This window comes from Equus asinus, chromosome 9 (genome assembly GCF_041296235.1).
Source record: "Equus asinus isolate D_3611 breed Donkey chromosome 9, EquAss-T2T_v2, whole genome shotgun sequence".
Taxonomy (NCBI): domain Eukaryota; kingdom Metazoa; phylum Chordata; class Mammalia; order Perissodactyla; family Equidae; genus Equus; species Equus asinus.
In genome coordinates this window covers 95,191,486-95,203,956 of record NC_091798.1, presented here as the reverse complement: position 1 = coordinate 95,203,956, position 12,471 = coordinate 95,191,486, and positions in this window count along the sequence as shown.

Here is a 12,471-nt window from a genome sequence, read left to right as displayed (position 1 = left end):
CCAGGCACTGTTCCAAGTCCTAGGGATGAACTGATAACCAAAGATAAAGGTCTCTGTCCTTTTAGGATTGATTTTCCAGAGGCGATAGAGAACAATACACAATAAATAAATAAATATGATAATTTCAGATTCTATTCATTAGATTGTAGGTTGGCTGTGATAACTGAGAGACCCAAATAACAATGGCTTAAGCATGAGAGAATTTCCTTTCCTTCTCGTGGAGCCTTCTGGGTGAGCCGTCTAGGATACTGAGCAGCTCTGTGGTGTCAGGGACCCAGGCCGCTTCCACCTTGCTGCTCTGCCATCACTAGACATGGTCATCAAGGAGGAAGATGGCTCTCCACCTCCTCCAGGCTGCATTCAGGCAGGAGGGAAGGGGAACGAGAAAGCGGGGACACTCCCCTTCCTTTTAAGGATGTGACCTAGAAGCTGCACACAGCGCTAAATTCACATCCCATTGGCCAACACTTAGTCACATGACCATATCTAGAAGCAAAGGAGTCTGGGAAGTGTAGTCTTTATACTGAACAACAGGTATCCAGCTAAAATTTTTTTAATGAAGGAAGAATAGAACAGACATTAAGGGACAACTAACAGCCTCAGCACAATGATAAGATGCACAACTATTGAATCACATTGTCACAGGGGATTGCATTACTGGAAAGACCAGGTGCTGGCAATTCTTGGATAAATCAGACAGAGTTTTCCTATCGAGGGATAGAGAAGGAAGTCAGCACTGTCAGGACTCAGCAGAGAGATCAGCCTCATTTTCCAGAACACACAGAGGTGAACGTGTCCAGAACACAAAATCCTCTCTAAGAGAATGCCCAGTTGCAGGTGATAATATCTGAGCGAGTGGGGATCACATTACATTTTGAGGAAGCCTAACTGATCCCTTCTAGACCCAGGGCCTATTCTGCAGAAACAAAATAAGGTAATGGGGTGGAAGAGAGTTGGGGCAGGCAATGTGTGTGGCTGCTTATTAGCAATGTGGACAGGGAGGGTTTCTCTAGGGAGCTGGTATTTGAGCCCTGAAGGGTTGGAAAGAGCCCCTCTTGGAAGCATTGCAGGCACAGGGAATGTCAGACACAAAGACTTGGAGACAGGATTAAGCTTGATGTGCACTAGAAACAAAGTTTTCTGGGTAGCCAGAGCTGCGTGAGTGAGGAGGGGAGAAGGGAGAGAAAGGAGAAGATGGCGGAGGCCAGCAGCTCCACAGTCTGGCACGGAAGACGACACATGGGCAGACAGACGGATGGACTTTATCAGTCAGGGGAAGAAACAGCATCTGTCCCCATCAGGCATTCTCTGGTGGCTGCCTCTTGGCAACTTTCCATTTGAATTGCCCAAACTAGAGGTGAGCAGAGGCCTCTGGGATAAGCTTTCCCGAGCCCACAGTCCTCTCCTTCTCCTCATTTCCTTATCTGTTTCCTCGGGATAAATGCACCTGTCCCGCCTCCTCCCAGGGCTGTGTGAGGATCAGAGGAGCGGCGGGTGAGAGTGGCGCCGTGTGGGATGTCGAGTGCTGCAGAGGGAGGGGCAGGGCTGGCCCAGTAAGGACTCAACGTCACATCTATAATGTCATGGTAGCCATCAGTGTTTTCCTCAATTTCCAGGCCTTGAGTACAGATCTCACTTACGGTTTTGGAAATCTTTCTTTTCCCGACATACTATGATGGAGAGTACTAGATGATGCTAGAAAGGTGGGCAGGGGCTGGATCTTCCAGAGTCCTGTAGGCCATGATAACGAGTTTGAATCAAGGCGGAATCCACTAAGATAATTTAGAGCAGCAGAGTGATGAGCAGATTTGCAGTGTTTCTTCCAGCTTCAGAGTTGGAGGATGAACAGAAGGAGGAAAATGCGATCAGTTGCTGGCTGTTGAAGTGACGGTAGGTCACAATGAAGCCCCGAAATTGGGTGATGTTCATGAGAGGAGAAGTGGACAACTGAGCAGGGGGAGCTAACAGAGAAGGAGGAGGCTTCAGTGTCTGGGTGACAGGGGGCCACTAATTCTCGTATGTAACACAGAAAGAGGACAGCTCTGTGGGATGGAGTGTGGCGTTCAGGGTCAGACAATTTGAGTTTGAGGAGAGGGCCACTGTCTACATCTCGGGTGAGAGGTCTGGGCAGGAGATGGAGATGCCAGAGAGATGAGAGTGAGTGTGGCTGCCCAGGGGAGTGGAGGGTGAGGAGAAAAGAGACCCGAGGCTGGGAGCCTGGGGAAGGGGTGTTTATTGAGGTGCAATGGAAGGGTCATGAAAAGGAGCCAAGAGGAATAGCCAGGGAAGCAGGAGGAAGAAGCTGGATGCCAAGGTGGCTGCACTTCGAGGAGCCACAGCTGCTGAAAGGACAAGCGAAATGATGTGGGAGGCGCCTGCGGGATGTGACGGCAGAGGAGCACCGATGCCTTACAGAGAGCATCTTTGGTTGGGGGAGAGCCTGGGCCACAAAGGGTTGAGGAGTGAATGGAATGCGAGTTGACATAGAGTGTCGGCCAATCTCTAAAGAGTTGGCTGTGAAGAAGAGAAAAGGACTAGAGAGGAAGATAGAAAGGGCAGGTGTGTTGTCCAGGGGCTCTATGTGAGTTAATTTATTAATTCATTCACCTATTTATTAGGCATCTATTATGCAACAGATGGTGCCAGGTACCATGGCTACAGAGAAGTGTCAGACTCCTCTCCGGTGTGTACAGTTTACTTACGGAGCTCCAGAAGTGCAGAGCTGAGGGACCCGTTCTCTGGGTTTGCTGAGGAATGATGCGATGTAGTCCAAGGTATACTTTGGGATTGAAGTAGATCTGGGTTCAAATCTTGGCTCTGCTCCTTTCTGGCTACGTAACCTTGGGCAGGTCATTTAATCCCTCTCAGCTTCATTTTCTCATCTGTGAAATAGAAATAACAGTATCAACTATGCAGATTCCTGGAGATGAATCTAAGGTCCGTTAACTCCACGTGCGTTGGAGTTTGCTCTGTGTTACTCAACATGGTACCCCAGTACCAAGCATAGCGTAATGCCCGGCGCATAGCAGAAGTCAGTAGCCATTTGCTGAATGAATGAATGAATAACTGAAGGCCTGTAAGAATCTTGTCATATTGGGGTGCCTTATAAAGGGCAGCCATTGTTCCTATTGCTCTGGGGCCTGTGAAGGTCCTTCACTCGATTTGTGGGGATAGGATAATGCACAGTCAAATGCTAGAGCCTCTGGTCGGCAAGGTGATGGGGTTGATGTCCTGCCCTGGCACTGCTGACCAGTGTGAGTGGCTAAGGGAGCGAGGCCCCGGAGAGCAGCTCGTGCCTGGCAGAGGCAGGCCATGGATGGGCAGACCCAGGGACCAGGTGGGTGAGGAGGAGGAATGGGCTGACCTGCAGGTGGCCCCAGGCCAGGGGGCTGGGCTGTCGCCTCGTCTCCTCTGAGTGAGCGGCGGCCAGCTTTGTCGCCTCAGCAGGCTCCTGTGACTTCAGAGGCCTGGTCACCTGGGCTTCTCGGGCTGCCCTTCCAGCCCACAGCCTGGCTTCTCCTGGCCGCAGCAAAGAGAAAGCAAGAAGCTGAGGCAATTCACCTCTTCATGAGCTCCTGCCTGGATAAGCGTAAAAAATTGTTGTGGACTTTGTCTTTTTGGAAAACTAATACCTACTCGCTATTAAAACAAACAAACAAACAAACATAGGACAGCCCAAAGAATAAAATCACTCGGAAATGATTAAAGGCAATATTTTGACGTGGTTTCAGGGTCTTTTTTGGCTCTTTTTCTGCCTGGTTTTCCCTATGCTCTCTGCCCAGTTTCCCCATGTTATGGGACATGGGGGAAGGCCAGAGGCTCTTTTCCTGCAGGAATAGTGCACTGTGGCTGGCAAACTGCAGAGAGAGACGCTCTGGCACATCTTGGAGAAGCCAGAGACTCGTTAGTGCCTGCTTCCCACCCTGCAGAAGGCTCCGGAGGAGGAACCTGAGCCGGTGGTCTCCTGGGACGTCCCCCAGAGCTTCCTGGCTCAGGATGTGCTGGATGAACGTGGCAGCCTGCACCAGGGAAGGGGTCCTGGGGGCGGGGGCTCCTCTTTCCAGGCTCCCGATGTTCTGTCTCCCGGGCTTGGGCTCAGCTGGGAGGCGAGGCAGGCGGGAGGCTGCTGCACGAGGGCAGTGTGCCGTGAGGGGCCCTGGACCCAGCTCACACGCAGTCCTGGACGTCAGGGCTGCCAAGACCCAGTGGTCGTTTTGTCAGTTCCTCAGTCTAGGGACAGAGACCAAGGCACAGGAGGAGGTGTGGCCCGCTGGAGGTCCACACCTGGCCTGTGTGGGAGCAGGCGGAAATCCCCTGATTCCTGATCAAGGTGCTGATCCATCGTGACTCTTGATCATGAATGTCCCCACCTGGGAAACGAGGCTGATAGTGCCTGCCTCTCCCTACTCAGAGGAATGTCCTCCTCATGGTGCATAAGGGAACACAAGATTGGGCGTCAGCAGACCTAACCCTGTGGGACCCTGGGCAAGTCACTACCTGTTTGAGCCTCAGTTTACCCTCCATCCCATGAGGGGAATAATTACAGTTATACAATAATCACTAGCATCCTCGAACCCTCCTACAGGCCAGGCAGTGTGCCGGGGGCCAGGGTTATTTCATTTAATCCTCTCGACACCCTTATGAGGGAGGCACTGTTGTCCCCACTTTAAAGACGAAGAAACAGACTCTGAGTTTAACTAACTCGGCCGGGGTCTCAGCTGGGTGATCGTGTCTGCCTCACGGGGTTCATGTAAGGATTGTGTGAGCTGTTCGTGAGTGTGGATTTGAACTGCGAAACTATGAGACACACATGCAAACACGTATACTTGTCCTCAACTTTCAGTGTAAAAATGTATTGAGTTTTTTTGAGAAAAAGTCCTGAATTCCAAGTTATTACTGTTTGATTTTATTCAGCAAACGTTATTTGAATTGCTCCAATGTGGAGAGCTGTGTTAAGCGCTGGAGAGGAGGGCACCCCACGCCCCAGTGCTCACGGAGCCCCCAGGTTAGGGAAGCGCTGCACCCCCCCCGCACTCCCCCCCCCCCCATAAACGCAGCATTTGCTGAACTGCATCCCAGCGGGACACGGGCCTGGGCTGGAAAGGGCTGAGCTTTGTCCCAAACACCAGTTCCCAGCCCCAGCCGCTGTGCCACCCCCAGGAATCCTGATTCGCCCAGGGGAGGCACAGGGCCCAGGCATCTTGCTTTTTAAAGCCGTCCTAGGGGATCCTCTGGGGCGCCAGGGTGGGAACTGCTGATCTGGACAGTGAGGACACCTCTGGAGGAGGTGACGTGTAAGGCGACTGCTGGGGTTTGGAGAGGGTTCTCGGACTGCCGCTGACAGCCTTGCCAGGGGAAGGCTCTCTCTGCTGACAGGGCTGCTGCAGGCTGCCCTCGGGAGCCATTCCGGGGTGAGCTGCCCTCCTGAGAGGGACCCGGCGAGATGGCAAGCCTGTCCCCGCCCCAGCCTCCACAGTCTCCGGCGTCTCCTCCAGCATCAGGCCTCCGCGGAGAGAGGTGGGTTCCTGGGGCGCCGCTGGCCCCAGTCCCGCCTCCGCTCACCAGCTGCTGCTGAGCAGGAACTGGGTGAGGAGCAGACGGAGGCTTCTCGGAGACGTGGCTTTCAAGGCGGGCTTCCCCCTTCACCCATGAGGCTGCTGACAGGGGGCTGCTCCCCAGACAGCAGCATCCCATGGTCCCCTTCATGTCACACGGCCAGGCCTTGGAGACACAACCTGGAAACCACACTCACAAACTGCTCATACTATCCTCACATGAACCCAGTGAGGTACACACTGTCTCCCAGCTGGGACCTCCAGCAAGATAGTTAAACTCTGAGTCTCAGGTTGTCCGTCTGTAAAATGGGGTGATGGCACCTCTCCCACAGGGTAGTTCTGTAAAAGAATCGGCAAGACAGAGGGGCCCCCTTTGATGCTGGCCTGTGGGCTGAAGGCTGATGCCCACCTCAACGTTCAGACTGTGAAATGAGGTCTCCCCTAGGTGAGGTGGAAGGACGTGGAATTGGGAGTGAAGCCAAGAGGGCCTGCCAGTGCTGAGCCCCTGAAGGAGGACACCTTCCTTGTCCTGGGCAGTGCTGGGTGGAGGCAGGGCCCCGTAGCAGGAGGCTGCCCCGGCGCAGCAGTGGAGGCAGACCACTCGCCCCCTGTGCCAAGCAGGAAGGATGGAGTTGAGCCTGCCCTCGAATTCCCCCTACAGTTACCAACCAGATAGGTCCCCACCTCCACGGATGCAGCGTGAGTCGAGGGGTGAAGAGTCCAGAAGTGCCCCACTGGGCAGTTTGCTCTATCCACAGACACGTCATGACTGGGAAGAAGCATTCCCCCCCACCGCCATTTTACACACTTAGCCCTGGAATTTCAGAACCAAAAGTATGTTCAAGATCATCTACATCAACCTGCTCATTTACAGAAGAGGAAACTGAGACTCAGAGAGGGAGAATGACTTGGTGAGGCAGCGGAGCTGAGACCAGGGCACGGTCTCCTGGCTCCCGGGCCGTCTGTTTCACAGCTGGGGTGGGACTGGCAGGGCCGTTCCCAGGTCCCAGCCTGGGGCATGAACATCTCTAGCCAGGCCCACCCTAGCAAGCAGGGAGTCGGGGGTCTGCACCCCTCAGGCCTTGCCACTCCTTTCCTGTGGTTGATTGTCTTGCGAATAAGGGGGATGACTGCTTCCAGGCAGCGTCCGCCCTGTTCGGTTTTAACATGCCTAACTACTATTCAGTCTGCAGCCTTGACTGGGTGTCTATGAAGCAAGTGTCTGTCCTTCGACTCGTGCCTGTCCTGGTGTTTAATGCATAACTGGAGACAAACAGGACAGAAGCCAGGTGCTGTCACCTTCCTGTTGGATCTGACATCTTCCCATCCTGCCTCTGCTTTGGCAACACCTCTGGAACAATGCTACTCCCGGTCTGAGTCGGCTCACACAGGGTTACCCCCTACCATGAGGCTCTGTAATCGTAAAATGTCAGAACTGGAAGGGATCTCACAGAAGATCTGCTCCAGTGACTTCTAAGACGCTCATTTCCATGGTGAAACTCGTTTATAAAACAAAATCCGACGTGGAATTCTAAAGCTACTGCTTGGGATGGAGAAGGGGCTGTGGGGCTGGAGGCAGGCCCTCTGTGCTTTCCTCTTGTCCTGCTCCTTTCCCACCTTCCAGCTCTCCAAGAAGAGAGGCCCATTTCACAGATGAGCAAAGTGAGTCCCAGAAAGTGGAGTCACACAGTTGGTGAGCAGACTTGTGGGCCTAGATTCTAGAACTCTGTAACAAGTTGCTTACAAAAAATAAGACAGGCTTTTTTGTTTTCATTCGTTAAAATTCTATTTTTGGCATTAAATAAGTGAATAAAATGAGCTTTTAAAAAAATGAGTGAGATAGTCTTTTAATTAGTTTGTCAAACATTTGTCAAGCACGTGATCTTACCAGGTGCTTGAACAATTCATGATCTGCATGCAGACACAAACAAAATCAGCCTCTGGGCTAATGAGAATCAGAGCATCTCTAGTGAAGATGAGATTCCATTGCAACAGACATCTCCAGCAATCGTGGCTTAAGCAGAAGGGAATGGGTGCCTCTCACAGTAGGGTCGGAGGTGGGCAGCTCAGGCTTAGGATGCTGGCTCTGATCCGTGGAGTTCTGTGCCATACCTCAGGCCTGGCCCTGGACTTCTTGCATCAAGATGGTGGTTGGAACTGTAGCCATATCTACCAGACAATAGTATGGAGAAAGGACAGAGACGAAAGGTGGTGAAGGTTCCAGGCCAGGTATGTTTTGGTGGACTTTCCCAAACATTGCCAAAAAGAAACTTCTGTTGATAAGCCATTGGTTTGATCTAGTCATCTATCATCCCAAACCGTGTTCCAGGCAGCCACGTGCCCAGCCAAGAATCAGGGGTCATATTGTCATGGAAGAAGGGGACGATGTACATGGGGGACTCTCTGCCACAGAGGGAGTCTCTTATGTCTATTTCCCTCTTCTTTGATTTTCACACTTGGAATTCAAGGCAGCCTAGGAGATGGAGTGTGTAGGATGGGGGAAGTAAGCTGGACTCCAGAGAGGGAGGGGATGGTAAGGGCCGATGGAGGCGGGGCGAGTTGTTCAGTGACCTGGAAGTCAGTGTCAAGCGCTCACCACCTGTGTGCCCCTGAGGGGTCACGTGGCCCTTCCCCTCGGCGAGTCGTTCAGGCAAACTGCTCATTAATTGAACAGTAATGATGTTGCTCAGTGCAATAGAATGTTATCTGCCCCTAGATCCTGTTTTTGGAGTTTATGGCCAAAAGAATATTAAGGAAACAAAACAGGAAAACTTATAGGAACATTTAAACTGAATAGTCAAGGCATGCCAAAGACCAAAAATACGTTGCACAAAAGCATGAAAAAGCTAATGTGGGGAAAAAAAAGCTAATGTGAGAGGAGCGTATACGAAACACCATTATCTCATTTGGGGCCTAATGTGGCCAGCTGTGGACAGTCAGGCGGCTTTAAATAATGAGTAACGATTATTGAACTGTATTATCAATAATGACAGGATTTCCTTTTCAATTTGAGATCTGGCTACACAGTGCCTGAGTCTTATCTCCGCGTACCGTGTACGCAGTACCGACATTCCCTCGCTGCGAGAGGACATCCCGCACCTGAGGTGGGAATGCACGTGATGGACTGAGGCAGTGTGGCTTTCTTGTGGGAAATCTCAATCTCATCGCGAGCGATTTGCATGGAGAGGCGCAGGCGGATTCATAGCTCCTGTCCTGGTTGCTTGGAGATAGCATCTCTGTGGGAAAGGCAATTACCATCTGCAGGAGAAGCCGTCTACCATTAGGCCCCAGTTTCAAACGCTGACAGGTGGAGACGGCAGTGGGGGCGGCGATTAATAAAGGGCTTTGTCTTTCTAGTCCACAGAAGGAAAGGGATTTAAGTGTCACCATTTCCTGGTTTCCAAAGACTTTTTTTTCTGCATGTTTCAAGCTTTTGATCAAAATGAGAACATGAGTCTTTTGTAACTAGTGAGTTTTGTTACAGGAAGAATATAGGGACAAATAGATAAAATGACCAAAAGTCGGTCCCTTGAAGCTTTACCAGGCCATGGAAAAGAAATCTAGTGAGGCTGTAGAATTCATGCTAGCCCCTGGGTGTGGATGGCTTGGAGACCCATACAGTGACGTTTGCTCAAATCTTTGTTCTTCGGGAAAATGGAATGGTGCTCTGGTTGTTGACACCAGTGCCACTGAACCACAAACCATCTTTATGATGGTCTTCATGAGACGGCTCTGCCCCTTAACAGCCAAGATGGTGAAATCGTTGCGTCCGCAAATTAGATCACAGCTCAGCCAAACAAATGTGTATTTTATGAAGGATTTATTCTCTGTGAGGCCCCGCCATAGCCCAGAGGCTTATGCCTTCACATGAGAGGCCTGAGCGGGGATCTGCCAGCATTTCCATCTAATTGACTTCAGTGTGGGGACCCCTGATTCCTTCTCCTTTGATCATCACCTTATATTGGAAGCTAAAAGCCTGTAATTATTTGAAGTAGCTGAAATTTGAGTGACCCAGATAATTATCTCAGCAAGATGGGCTTAAAGTTTATTGACACAAATGCCAGTTTCATTAAAGGTTTGGTACAAAAGGCGAGTCCGTGAGACAGCTGGTCGACCAAGGTGAATCGACAATGAATGGCACCAAAGACAGAATCACCAGGGGCTTTGAAGTAATTGCCATCATTTCCATAGACATTTAGCAGAGGATTATGGGAGGCCAGGAAAACCTTGATAGTTATTATCCTTTGCTTTGCCCAAATCGAGGCCAAGCTGCTTAGAATCAGAGGGCTTCTTCCCTCCTCATTCCTCCTCGTGGACCCCATGGCACCAGAGCTCAGACTCCACCCAGGCCTACACTTAAGTCTAAAAACTGATTGATGAGTCAAAACAAATCAAAACTGTGCTCTTCCCTAGACTGTGGGTAGCCAAAGCTGACACCATGACAATAGTAAAATTGGCTCAGGCATAGATCTTTAAATCCTACCTTTGGCGTCTATTTCTTTTGCATGTTTAATGGATGACTAAAGATGGCACAATACCTGCCTGCTAGAAAGTTAAAAAAAATTTTAACAATCATCATCTGAATTGAAACACACACAATTAAGCCCCCAATACTGTATTTAGGGTTTATTATTTATCATGAAATAGTAAGAATTCCACTGTAGATTAACCATAGATCACTTTGGAAGTTGAACATGTCTTGTACCACTTGTCAAATGCACCCCTCCTGTTGGTTAACAGAAGGAGGCATGTCATGTTTCCCCAACTGGATTATAAGCTACTAAGGCAGGTGCCTCTAGTAACAATATTAACACAAATTTAGTGGCTTAAACACATCCTGATTATCTCATAGTTCCTGTGGGTCAGGAAACCAGGCATGATTTCACTGGAGGCTCTGCTTTGAGATTTCTGAAGATGCCGTAATCAATGTGTCATCAGAGCCACAGTCTCATCTGAAAACTTGAATGGGGAAGGATCCACTTCCAAGCTTGCAGTCTTACCGTTGTTGTCTCCTCCAACACCTGGCACTGTGCTTTGCACGTGCAATAGGTATTTGTCAAGAACAAATGGAGATTTTTACTCTTCCATGTAGAAATATATGGGGCGAGTGCATAGCTAAGAATGAGTGAACCCACTCTCCTGGGCTTGACCTCCTCTCTGAGGGAATGCATGGGGCAGAGATAATAATTTTCCAATCCAGGTGGACTGTAACCCAGTTTTTGAATAAGCATCTGGACCGATCACACCTCTGGGTGGAAAAATGTAGCTAACAATGACAGTAGCTTCCATTCACTGAGCACTTGACCTGTTCCAGGTACTGTGCCGAGCAGACGAGGAAGCAGAGGCCTAGAGAGGTTGAGTGTCTTGTCCAAGGATCAGGATGCTTGCAAATGGAGCTGGGAAACCTTGTTCTATTGGTGCCAATGTGCGTCTTCCCATCCACTATGCTTTACTGCCTCTGAGAGGTGTCTCTCTGGGTTGGGCATGGAGCAGGTTACCTCTGTGGGGAGTGACGTATACTGCTGCCTTAGTCTGAGGGTTCTTTTGTCCAAGAGAAGACTTGAGAAGGGATACAAACTCTCACAGCAAGGTACTGTTAGAATTGCTTTCCTCTTTATATTGGCCGGTTTGAACAGCAAACAAGCAATAAATCAACGTCTAACCCCTAGCAGGTTTAGCAGTGGGGCTCGGGGGAGGAGGCAATGATCACTCAGCTCGCAGCAGTGTCTGCAGCCGGGTGGCAGGGCTCGTCTCCGGGGCAGGGGGTCAGCAGAGCATGATGAGAGCGCAGAGCGGGAAGCCAGTTGCACACATGCAAGCTATGTTCCTTGTCAGCTGTCACTCTGGCCTCTAGCCAGGGCAGGATTTTCCCCCCAAGTCAGGTTACTGTGCCCTTGTGGTTTGGGGGCCTCAAGGTCCCAAACCATTAACGTAATAATCATATCGCTCAGGGCAGATTTCTGCCCAGCGTCCTCTGTGACATATCGCAAAGACAAATCAGAGACACGTTCATCAGTCAGAACAAGTCACCACCAGTCATCTCAACTAGCAAAAATAACTTAACGATTGCTATTTCTATATATTGCACTAGATGTGCACTGACATTGCCCTTGAAAACAGGCACTGAGCAAGTGACTATCGTTATGTGGTGATTTCTCACGGGAAGGAGCAAGGCCATGGTTTTCTCCAAAAAACTTCAGACCCAGCATTTACTGGTTGGTGATGATACAGACCCAGCGGTCGCTGTATGTCCTTATGATGGTGGCTCTTAGTCTGTTACTTACTACACTTATAAGCTAGAATATTTGATGTTTTCTTGAAACTTCTTAAACAGTGCCAGGCTGTGTCACTGATGGGTCAGAAATGTTATACCTCATCCCAGATTTCCAACTCCTCCTTCCCTCCCAACAGACACCGCCACCCCACACCACCCAACTGGGTGCCATTACCATGGGGCCAAAGTACAGGCGCCACGGAGGCCCACTTCTCCCTTTTCGGAGTGTCACTATCTATAGACGCTGTCTAACTGCTGGTTTGTCAATGCCGTTTGACTGGAACACAGTATTAAAGAGCATGTACGAGGGAAGGAAGGATTATGCGTTCCCAGGCAGACCAGAGTCTGAAGTGAGTATGAAGTACGGTGATTCGTAGGAGAGCATCTGAGAATAGCACAAAAGTGACAGTTGAAAAGGAAACATGAAATAACAGCCTTTGCAGGGGTTCCCAAATTTTGCAGCAGATTAGAATCATCTAAGTCATGTCAAAAAATTGTAACATCCAGACCACGGCTCAGACCAATTAAATCAGAATCTCTGAGGGTGGCACTCAGGCAAAAGCATTCTTGGAAACTCCCCCACTCCCTACACTGACGACCTGAAAGGAGAGGAGGATGGTCAGTTGTCTATCACTGTGCAAG